Below are 8,984 nucleotides of genomic sequence, written 5' to 3'. Positions count from 1 at the left end.
CGAAAAATTGCAATTGGACCCTCTGAAATGCTGCCGGCAGCAATATTTATTATTATTATTATTATTATTATTATTATTATTATTATTATTATTATTATTATTATGATCTACAGGTGAGTCAGGTGTGGTGGGAAGGTCCACCATCTTGCATCTCCAGCATATGCGATTCCAACATGATCTATCATGTGTCTGTGCGTCCCAGGGCACAGAGGCACGTGAACCGCTCGCCCTGCGCATCGGGCTTTGATTTGAGTGTCTCTGTAGCGTGGTAGCTTCCGTGCTTGACAACTGTGTAATGAATGCATATTTGATGGTCCCTTGGGATTCTGCCTGCGATCCTCGTCCCGCTCTGCCCTTTCCACATCGAAGGACGCAAAATCTGTTTGTGTTCCTGTGCTGATGTGTGCGTTCGTTCTTTCTTTCTTTCCACTCGGGCCGTGACAAAGCAGAGGATGGGGAGGATGGAAGGATGAGTAGAGGAAGGAAAGAGGTGTAGAGAGATGGATGGATGGATGGATGGATGGATGGATGGATGGATGGAGAGATGCAGGGATGGAGGCATAAAGCGAGAGGTATGGGAGTGCAGGCCGTCGGCCGTCCCATATCAAGCCCCGAATTGATCTCATGAATAATAGAGCACCAGTCGCCATGTGATGATAGTTAGTAGTGACATTCAACCCCAAAACTAGACCCACACTCCTGCAAATGCACACGCACACGTGTGTGTGTGTGTTTGTGTGTGTGTGTGTGTGTGTGTGTGCGTGTGTGTGTGTGTGTGTGTGAAGAAGAAGATTTGTGTGTTTGTGTGTGTGTGTGTGTGCGTGTGTGTGTTTGTGCGTGCTCAACCTCTTGGGTTAACCCTCACCTAGTCTAACCTGGCCTGCGTCAGTTGTACGTGCGCTCCCAGGATCATCAAAGTGAACATATCGACATATTTAAAAATGAAAGCGTCCAAAAACTTGTCTGGCTCCAGTCGTGTCTTTTCCAGAGTTGAACAAAGTTATTTAAGCTCAGCTGCAAATCACTGCCGCACAAAGGGACTCATCAATATAGAACAGGCTCATAAAAATATAAGGAGTCACCCGAAAACCCGACAAGTTCCTCTGTTTGTCTTTATTTTTCAACGTCTCAATAATAAATTGAGCCGGATTGACGCGGATTTCAAAAAAATGCCGACTTTTTTCGCGGAGCGCGCACGCCCAACACACACGTGCACTCACGCACACTCGCATACACAAAAACTTCCCCCCACACACACACACACAAACAAACAAACACACAAACACACACTCGTTCCCTCACACACGTAGTCTGTCATGTTTACTCATGTTTATCGTCCGTCTCCTCTCATCAATCTTTAACTGTGACAAATCTCTGTGAGACAAATCTGCAAGTCGGCACTTTTCTCCCTCAGCAGCGTGTGTGTTGTTCTGCGCCTCATCCATTTATTAATGTGGAGTATCGGACAGAAGGAGGAAGGAAGGAAGGGTGGAAAGGAGGGAGGACGGGAGGAAGCAAGCAAGGGTGGAAAGCGGCAAGGGAGGGAAGGAAAAGGATGGAGGTGGTGGAGCAACGGAAGTATGGAAGGAATGAAGGAAGCAAGGAAAGAAGGGAGGAGGGAAGGGAGGCAAGAAGGGAGGGAGGGTGGAAATAAGGGAGGGGGGAAGGAATGAAGGAGGGAAACAGGGAAGAAAGGAAAGAGAAGAAGGAAAGAAGGGAGGGAGGAAGGAAGGAAGGAAGGACGGAAGGAAGGAAGGAAGGAAGGAAAGGAGGGAGGTGTGGGGGGGTGAAGGAAGCAAAGGTTGGAGGGAGAGAGGGAAGAAGGAGGAAAGTGATGGAATAAGGGGAGGTCAAAGAAAAAGGAATGAAGGAAGGAAGCAAGGGAGGAAGGAAGAACCCAAAGAAGGACGGAAGGGGAGGAGGAAGAGGAAAGGAAGGGACGGAAGGAGGGATAGAAGACAGAAAGGAACAAGGAGGGAAAGGAGGCAAGGAAGGGAGGAGGAATTAGTGGAGAGAAAGTTGAGGGATTTGAGAGATCTAAGGTGAGTTCTGAAAGGAGGGACTGTGTGTGTGTGTGTGTGTGTGTGTGTGTGTGTGTGTGTGTGTGTGTGTGTGTGTGTGTGTGTGTGTGTGTGTGTGTGTGTGTGTGTGTGTGTGTGTGTTTAGTAGTTTGCAGTACACATCCTGCAGAATGTGGAGTCAGGGACTGGCCTGTTATTATGTTATTATCCCTGTGTCGCCCGGGGCTGTCACACACACTGACACGCCCACGTACGCACATAACCACACACAGCTACGCAGGTCGGCAAACTCGCACACCTTATGACATCCTAGACACACACACGTACTGTAGATGCCTGTGTATACACACACACACACACACACAAACACACACACGCACACACATACAGGTATACAGTAGGTGGTTCAGTCATATAGAAAAACCTTTAAAGAATATTCAATTAATTAATTGGGATTACGTTTATTATGATGATGATTAATAAATCATAATCCCAGATTTACAACAGGATACTTTTTTTTTTTAAATTTCTTTAATATTCCTTTTAAACTATATACAATCACACGCACACACATCCCATGATTTACAGTTTAATATATTCATGCTTTGGAGCGGCTCGCTGCAGTACGCAAACCAAACCGAAACGAAGGGGAGCGCTTATGTAATTGCTGTGGACGATGTGTGTGTGCCAGGGCAGTGTGTCAACCAGGCTGCTGCCGACTGGGTCACAGTTACCGCACACTGCTATCTCGGAGGAGCTCCAGCGTGGGGCCGGAGACCGGGGCCCCGGCGAGCGCGTTTTCCCGCCGCGACGCGGAGCGTCCGGGGAGGCTACGCGAGGGGGCAAAAGGGACGCAGGGAGGCTTGCGAGTCTCTTCTGCAGATCGTTGTCGATGTTGTCGATTTTGCGAAAGCAAATGAAAGTAGAAAGTTTTTTGCCACAGCTCAAACTGGCTGGATAGTCTTCAAACAACCCCACACCCCTCCACACCCACACACGCACACACAAACATACAAAACGATGCTACGCACAGTTTTTTTCCTCTTTTTTTTTTTGCAATACCTGTCTTGACAGACCTGTAAAGAAAGAATGTCAACATACCTGCGTACATAAGAACATGCAAGCCAGGCAGCCCCTATATGCAAATCTGATCGGCTGGTCGAGGTTGACACCGTGAAACAGAGCTTATGTTACTTCAGAGATGTTCAAAGCTGACGGCAGCCATAAACTTGATGTTATTTTATTTTCTACATATCTGCGTATAATCCAATATAGTTGAGGTGATGAAGATGGAAAGACAGCAGGAAAGGTCGTTTACTCACCCGTGGTTTATCATTATTGTTGTTTAATTTTGGTTATTAAATTGCATTTCACGGTGGCTTGTTGGAGAGGATACCTAATTCTACTACTTCCGCTCATATGCTGTGGGAAAGCACCCTGCTCCGTGCTGGAGCGTGACGACTGAAGTGAAATGATTATAGTGCATTATCCCAAAGCCTGTGTCAACACGGTGAGAGTCAGAGGGGTTGACGTTTCAGCGGGAGATGTTTTTGCGTTTGGTTTATGGCGAAAAGTGTCATGTTCTGTGTCCATCCACTGGATGTGTGAATGACAGCCACACCGGCGGTATGTGCAAGTAACAGGCCCTTTCTTTCGTCAGCTCCAGAGCATGCTGGGAAGTGTGTATGTGTGTGTGTGTGTGTGTGTGTGTGTGTGTGTGTGTGTGTGTGTGTGTGTGTTGTACAAAACCACATGCCTGTGTTCTATCAGTCTGCTGGCCCAATCCCAAAACAAAGAGAGGGGGGGAGAGAGAGAGAGAGAGAGAGAGAGAGAGAGAGAGAGAGAGAGAGAGAGAGAGAGAGAGAAAATAATGCTGTTGAAAAACATGAAACTATCAACTTTTAATTTATCAATGCTGACAACGGGAAACTGGGTAGATGAGGCTGGGTGGTGTGTACTGTGTGACAGTGGTGGGACACAACAGGGGAGTGAAAGAGAGAAAGAGAGAGAGAGAGAGAGAGAGAGAGAGAGAGAGATAGAAAGAGAGAGAGAGGTGGGGGAGAAAGGGATGCCCTTGCCTCCATTACCTCTTCCTGCCCCCCCCCCCCCCCCCCCCCCATGTTGGCCACTACATAAGAGTAAATGTCAAAGTGAGCCAAAGTGTGTCGTGGTGGCGATGAAAATGATGTAAGAGGCAGGTGATTCCCACAGCCCACAGTAACCCCCCTCCATCATGTCCCCGTGCTGTGCCGCTGCACAAGGAGTGGAAAATACAGCCCCCTAAAAATACACTGTAATTAAACACACATACTTACGTGCAAACACTCCCTCACTCACACACACGCGCGCACACACACGCGCACATGCACACACACACGCGCACACACACACGCGCACGCGCACATGCACACGCACGCGCACACACACACACGCACACACACACACACACACTTGTACACATTGGCCAACAGGGCCAAGTGCCTTTAATATTAGAAAGCACAAGGCTGACACTTGAGCCACTCAGCATAGCGGTGTCACCCACCCCTGCACCCCGGCCCCGGTGTGTCCCTGAGGGGTGCAGCCTGATCTCCTGCTCCACGGGGGCCTGAGGGGAGGTGGTGGGGGGTGAGGTGGGGTGAGGTAAGGTGGGTCGAACAGCGGAAGGGGGACACACATGCGCGTGACATCACAGCCCAGTTGGCCCGCATGCCGGGGGCCCGGTCACGCGGGGCGGCATCACCTCCGACGCGGCACTGTTTGTGAGCGTGGGATTCTGTGCGAAAGGTTCCCGGCGGCCAGCGATTATTCCACCTTTTTTTTTTTCAACTTTTCTCAGCTTCTCCTTCGTGTGAGCAATCCCTTCTTTAACCCGTTTCGCTGTCACCGCAATGTTTTTTTCATCCCGGATCGACAAACGTCCTTGGGCACAAATCTCCTAAACCCAGGGACCACCCCTGCTGCAGTGGTGGAAAAGCTTCACTTGACCAAAAGTGGAGATATCATACTAAAAAATGACTCTAGTAAAACTGAAAGTCACTCATTATAACACTACCTAACTGAAAAAAAGAAGCTAGAGTTGCGTTTGTTTTTCCTCTGATTTTATTCTGGTTGCCAATATTTCCATATTTTTCTGTAAGCACAAGAGGCGCTCCGTTCGGCAGGACGCGTCTTTTACTCTGACGTAAGAACGCATTTGTTGTAAACATGGGACACGGGCGTCGGTCTCGATCGGTCGCAGAAGGTGCGGGTGAGGCGGCATCACCCGCTGGAGGAGGCCGTCGCCATGGCCGTCGCCCTCCGACGCGCCGCTCTAGCCGTGGCGCTCTGGGGACACGCCTGTGCCACTTCGGTAGCGACGCCGCGAATACCGAACTGACCGCAGGCAGGGTTGCCAGGTCTCATTACAAACCCAGCCCCCCAAAGTAGCCCGATTCTGCGGGAAAACCGCGGACCTGGCAACTCTGAACGCGGGCTCGGGAGTGTTTGTTTACCCTCAGCTCACTGCCGGTGAACCTGGTGGTAACTGGCTTCACTAACGCCACTGGCGACCGAGTTTTCCTCCGATTTTATTCTGTGGGGAGGGACAAAGGCGTTCCGGGGAAATGCGTTGGAGTAAAGGTCAAACTTCTTGGGCGAAATGTAGCTGAGGAAAAGCAAACTTCGACAGAAATACATTAATATTGTCAGTCTTTTGTATAAACTGTCGAGAAGAAAGCTTGAGTAACAGGGTTTCATTGGGTAGGGGAGGCAGAGACGACAAACCACAAAACCACTTGCATTGTGTGTCAGGAACACAATGGTGGGGGCGATGGCGTCGACGGGGTTCAGCCGTTTGGAAGTTTTCATCGTGCTTGCGAATATGTCTACATCGTTCGACAGCGAGAAAGCGAGTTGTGTGAACGGACGTTAAGATCCCCTCCATTGGTTTACATTGCTTTGATTTTACCACCAAACGTATCGAGAGGAGCAGCCGTGCCGCGGTCTGGGGCGTCCGCGCTGCGGTGAAACGTAGAGGTTTTGGGTTCGCGGCGGCCCGGAGGGCTTGGCGGTGTCCGCTAACGTCGCCCATTCTTACTCGGCGGTGTTTGCTTCTCCAGCCTTCGCCTCCAGGGAGACCCAGCTGTTGTATTTTGTCCTTTTTAAATCGCCTACTTGTCTCCTCGTCGGACGGGCGAAGGCGCCGGCCTTTCTTTGCCGACTCCGCCCTTTGCCGCGGCTCCTCTTTCGTCCGTTCTTTTTTCATTTTCCCGATCCGTCAGTCTTAACTCCGTCCGCTTCAGACTGGTTTTCTGCCCATCGCCAGATCTTCCCGCTGCAGCGGCACGCTTGGTATTTTTGCTCTTTTCTGAATTTTCCCCAATTTGTGCTTTTCTTTTCTTCTCCTCCTTCCCTGGCTGTTTTGTCTTATTCCTTCGTTCATTTTCTCCTGTTGCGTAATCTACTCCACCCACCTCCTCCTCTGTTATTGTTTTTTTCAATAAAGGTGAATGTCGGTCATTTATCCAGAGCCTACGTAAAAAATACAGTACGGATATTTGCGATGATACGTATTTTTTCTCTTTCCCGTGATCCTCAGGAGCACGTTGATCTCAGTGTTGCTATCACACTGCATCACGAAGCTTTGTCAGCCACCAAAAGTGAGTTATTGTACACACCATAAATCAAGTGTTTTGTCACGGCCGATCAAAAGCCTGATGGACCAGCTTCGCCTCAGTTTGTGGTTGCCGGGAAGAGGTGTGAAAAAACCCAGGGTGTGCGTCCCGGCGGAAATCACTTCACAAACCCCCGAAGCGGCTTTGAGAGCCGGAAGAGGGAAGACTGGCTCGGCAGGTGTTTGGGCCGGCTCCAGTCTGTGACACGGGAAAAGTTTGCCGAACATAATTGCTGAGGGACTTAAGAGTGAGAATGAGGAGGGGTGTCACGGGCGTCAGGTGAATTGGTCACAGTGTTTAACTATGGAGCAGTTACCTGTTGTTTGCACTGAGTGATGTTCAGGCGGAGCTGCTTTACCTTTGTTAGCTTTGCCTTGACATTATTATTTGATATCTTATTTGTGACCTACTACATCTACTACAAATAATAATAATAATAATAATAATAATAATAATAATAATAATAATAATAATAATAATAAATATAGCTGCAGGCAGTAATACATTCCAGTTTAATCATGTTAGGTACGTATTACAGGTTTCCAAGGGACAAAACCGAGGGACTCTCTCCGACCTTGTCGGCCAGACATCACTGAAAATGGCGGATTCTTTCTATAATCGCTCTCCTTTTGCAGGGGTGGGGGGCCATTCCGGGCTCGGCATTTGAAGAAGACCAGCTGCGTCCGTTCTGGGGGGCTGCGCGCTGCCTGGCCGGGGACCGCCGCGGCTTGGGAGAGAGCGGAGGAAGCACCGGCACTCCTGCTGTACGATTGGCTGTTGGTGTCACATGGCTGTTTCTCTGCTCTGCCCGAGTGACTGTTCGTGTCACATGTTTTGTAAAACCCAACGCAGATTACAGTTTTCTGATTTTCCTTTGAACGCAGCACCGGCTCACGCCCGTCTAGGTCTCGCACTCGCAAGTGGCTTGAGGGGAATGACGAGGGGAACGGTAGAGGCGAAGCTTGGACTTGTACAATTTCAGATGGGGATGTCATATAGCAGCTCCCTCCTGAAACTAATGAAATTACGACAGTATTTCACAAATTCAAAAATTTTAAAACGCAGAGCAAAAACAATAGGGATTCAGCCCAGTTGGCTGGACCCCTAAATATAGCTGCAGACCATAATACACAGGCTCCAGTTCAGTCGTGTTAGGCATGTATTACAGACTTTCGAGTTTCCGTAATGCCGGGATTAAACTCCACAAATTCAGCCCGATTTTGACCCGATTTTGTCGTTGCTGACACATTTCTGGCCTCAGAGCCGAATATCAACGTCGGGAACGACGAATGGCCTTGTAGTGTGACATAATCGGTGGCCACCCCGACAAAAGTTCTCACATGCAGGATTTTGATTGACGTCACAAAGCGCCCCGCTCCTCAAACTAATCAAGGTGCGCCAACATTCTTCAACTTCCGGTAAATTTGTAACGGATATTCCCTGTTCCAAATGTACATCGATATCGATCAAACCTGAACGACAAGATGTCTGAAACATGCCGGTTTCAACGAGACCTCAACCAGGTCTGTGCATACAGCGGTTGCCGTGTTTCAGACATTTTATCCCTGAAAAATTGCCAAGAATATTAATAATAATAAAAATCAGCAAAAACTATAGTAATTATTAACAAATAACTTATAATAGTAGCTAATAATCATAATCATCATTATGTATGATTATTAAAAGCATCTGTTTCGAGGCCTCCTGTGTATTAAAACATTTGTTGATTTTCAAAATCTTGTTCAAACTATTTGATACGAACATATTTGAATGACAGTTTGACCTTATAGCTCAAATACAACCAGTGTTGTTTTTGAATAAACAATTACAATTTTTTCATGAAGTGACTGCTGACAGAGACGGGGGAGACAGGGGAGGGAGGGTCGGTCCCCAGTGCATGAACCCAGAGTCTGGCGCATGGCACAGAGGACACTAAAAGGAGTCTCGCTGAGGTGGTAGATGCAGACTCAGCCTTGGCACAAACGCCGGCCGTGTTATTCCTGTCCGCAGGTGGACCCGCATCCAGAAAACACCCACTTATTTTCCTTCCTCTCTCCTCACCTCACTCTCTGACCTTTCCGACCAAGATTCGTATGACTGTGGCCATGTACCCGGGCATTTATATCAAGTCGGATCACTTTACAGGGAACAAGCCGTCACCTCTTAATGGCCCAGGACCAGCTACTGATCACTGGCCATTAACAGGGTCTGGGCCTATCTGCTGCCAGGCCGCTGGAGGACTGCTGATTGGCCAGGGGTCACGTGATCCACATAATTTGACCGACACACCCACAAACACACACACACACAC

The sequence above is a fragment of the Zeus faber genome, assembly GCF_960531495.2.
Source record: "Zeus faber genome assembly, chromosome: 8".
In the NCBI taxonomy this organism is placed as follows: domain Eukaryota; kingdom Metazoa; phylum Chordata; class Actinopteri; order Zeiformes; family Zeidae; genus Zeus; species Zeus faber.
This window is presented reverse-complemented; position numbering follows the sequence as displayed.